This window comes from Tarenaya hassleriana, unplaced genomic scaffold (genome assembly GCF_000463585.1).
Source record: "Tarenaya hassleriana unplaced genomic scaffold, ASM46358v1 Cleome123, whole genome shotgun sequence".
In the NCBI taxonomy this organism is placed as follows: Eukaryota; Viridiplantae; Streptophyta; class Magnoliopsida; order Brassicales; family Cleomaceae; genus Tarenaya; species Tarenaya hassleriana.
In genome coordinates this window covers 53,246-56,868 of record NW_010962725.1, presented here as the reverse complement: position 1 = coordinate 56,868, position 3,623 = coordinate 53,246, and positions in this window count along the sequence as shown.

Genomic DNA, 3,623 nt, shown 5'->3' with positions numbered 1-3,623 from the left:
TCATGTTCCAATAACATGAGCTCCTCATTCCCAGTCACGAGAAATCCGTATCTCACAGGCTCTTGGCGAATCCTGCCTGATCTCCGAGGTTCACTCGTCGAAGGTTGAGTCACAACCGGTAGTGAAACAGGTTGAATTTCTTCAACTTGTTCACTCGGCTCAACGTCTACTTGCTGCTCTCGAACTTCCTCAAGTTCGATCCTACTCCCACTGACTCTTTTGGAGACGAACTCTCGCTCCATAAAAGTCGCATTTCTAGCAATGAACACCTTGTTCTATGCCGGAATGTAGAAGTAGTAACCCTTAGTTTTCTTAGGGTAGCCTACAAATAAACACTTATCAGATTTGGAGGATAACTTATCAGTCATCTGACACTTCACATGAGCGTCACAACCCCAAATTCTGACAAACGACAACGTGGGACGCTTCCCCGTCCATATTGTTGGTTTAGTGCTCTATGATGTATTGTTTATGAGCTTTGTTCAGATACATTCGATGTATTGATACTTTCTATGGTTTATATGAGAGTATTTGATTCATTACATGTTCTTGCATACTAGATCTGTTATGAAATCCGTGTATCATTATGAATGATACCAAACTCCCTAGTCTTGTGTCGTTATGAGAATAACGACATAATAAGACTAGTATGATGTGTGATTGATGATCATAGCGTTGATCATAGGTATTGGATACAATCACAGTCATAGGTATTCGTTGGAGAATGGAATACTGGAATGACCCGCATGAGATTGTCACATGGACTAGCGTCATTACGTGAATCTCATATGGCGGTTCCATGATTGGATCCTAAAACCTGAGATATCTACGGAATCCAACATGAGGAGTTGCGTGCCTTGAGTACGTCAAACGTCCTGCGTAACAGGAGGACTATAAAGGCGTGTATCATGTACGAAACGAATCATGTACTGGATTGTAGATAGTCAAGACGGGATTTGTACCTCTCGTAAAAGAGAGAGATATCGCTGGGCCCCTCGTGTGAGCGAGACTGTAGAAATGTGTGGCCGCACTATAGACGAACGTCGTCTATTTCAGACAGTCGAACTCAGTGAACGAGAAAGCAGTCGAATCAGATAAGGTGGCTTGTCCATGCCTTATGTTCGACGTATGATATCGCGATACAAAAGGATCATCAGCCGGAATCATCACTGGAGTTCGTATGATCACGAACAAACTCTATTCGAGATAGGTAGTCATAGTGTCTTGCTAGAGACCGCCTATGACTTGTATATCCGGAATAGAGATTTCGGGCTATACTGCTATATCGAATGAGCCTACAGGGTCACACACGCAGGGAAGGACAAAACGCACGAGAAAACGACGGGAGAACCAAGACGGAAGGGTCTGGAACGGACGGACCAGAAGTCCGGAACGGACTGTCCTCCGTGCCAGACCCGACGGTCCACAACTACTCATAGACCGTTCGTTCTAAGGGTTGGAACGGACGGTCTGTGTTGAAAGCAGACCCTGGCTTGTTGGAACGGACGGTCCGCGTGTATTTCTGGACCGTCCGTTCCGGGCTTCAATTTTTCCGAAATTAAAGCGAATTAGGGTTAAATCACCTTATAAGAAGGAGATTAAAAACCCTAATGATCTAAGAGACTTGAAGGCCGACTTTTGGCAGAATTCTAAGAGTCTTTGTGGAGATCCAAAGAGTTCAAGGAATTCTAAGTCTCGTTTTCTCGAAGCACAAAACCGAATAGTTGATTCGGGTCCTAGCAGACAAGTTCCAATCGTTGGAATCCATCCCGTGGTGTGGATACGTGTAGAGGGCGAGGTATTCTTCCTGCCTTTCGTGATCAGACGTGTTCTTCGATTGATACAGGCCCCGGATCGATTGAGCTTAAGCGTTCTAACGTTTCTACGATTCAATAGCAGCATGGTTCTAGGGTTCTATAAAATTTTGTTTTACTTCCGCTGCCCAAACCCTAGAATCGATCTCTTAGGAATTAGATTCGCTCATGAGATCCCAGGAAACCCAACAGTGGTATCAGAGCCTAGTTGCTCTGTTTTGATTTCGTAGAACCCGATCACGCACGTTTTAGGATTTGAATTGTTTGAATCCATGTTTGCTTTGATATCTATGCATGTTTGATGATTGAATCTAGTGTAGAATGCATGTTTCATGTTGTATAGAGTGCAGGAGTTCGAATTTTGGGTGTACAAGAGAATTCGAATCAGTATCATATCTGATCGGGGCCGAGAACACGGTAGAACGTGATCTGATCACGTTCATGAACCCTAGACCGTCCGTTCTGGGTAAGCCACACCGGACGGTCCGGGGTGGCGGACTGAAGCTATAGAACGGAAGGTTGAACCTCGAATTTCAGGTCTGGAACGGACGGTCTGAGTGTCAGAACGTCCGTTCCAGCTACTGAGGCAAGACCATCCCGTTTTGTGACTGGACCGGTCGTTCTGCAAAGTACGGATCGTCCGTTCTGTCGCACAGACCGTCCGTTCCATGGCTAAGAGCGGCCCGTCCGTTCTGCTGTCGTAGACCGTCCGTTCCGTCTGTTCTCCAAGGCTGGTCCGTCCGTTCCACACCTGGAACGGACAGTCCGAGGTCCAGATTCCGAAATTTTTCGTTTTTCTAATCCGATTATGCAATTGTTGTGTAATCTGATTAACTATGACTCAAATAGACATAATTTATTCTTATGGATGGTCCATAGTGAATGAATGCATGTAACTTAATCAAGATATTGGATATGCTTGATTGAGTGGGAGCTTCGAGATTGGGATTATGTAATACATCTGATCAAGGAAAAATGGTTGATCCTTGATTCATACAATTGTTGCACAGAAACCGGTTAGATCTAGAAGCTCTACGAGTAAAGCACTTGTCAAGGCCTCGATCGTACGTGTCATGGGCCATGCCAAAGTTAGGTGTGCCGTATTATCTTGGTGAGGCAAGATGGAGAAATGGTGGTTCTCATAGCTTGAAAGTAGATGCTTGATCTAAGTGTGGTTTCGAAAATCCCTTGTTTATGTAATGCTAAGTGTGTACCTCCCATTACTAGAGCACCTGTCAAGGCATCGGTCGTCCGTAACACGGGTCATGCCAAAGCTGAGCGTGCCGGATTATCTTTATGAGGCAGGGTGGAAAATCGTGGTTCCCACAGCTTGAATATGGTTAATCTTAGGTTAAGTTGTCGGTTTTGACTCGAGACTTAATGGTACAGATGAGACAAGTATGCAATGATATTTGATATCATAGTCTCATAAAGGATCTAAGAGTCATATTGGATATGATTGACATTAGATGTCTACCTAAATAGCATAAAGATGGGTGTAACAGTCCATTCTTTATGGATCTTAGTCCCGTATAGAAAATTATTATAGGGTTATTTTCTGTATGGGAATATAGCTCATTTTTGCGTATATGTTGTCATTGATTGATGATGGACTAGTTGGTAGTAGATCATTGATAGAATCTGCATGTAGATGTGTTTTCGTTATGTTTTGTCTTTTTCTGTAGGACATACCGTTAACTGGTATTATACCAAAGTTGACGATGCGATCTATCCTTATGAAGGATAAGACTCTAACCATGGCTTCTAGATCGATCATTGATGCTTATTGGAAGCATGTGGATGATGATC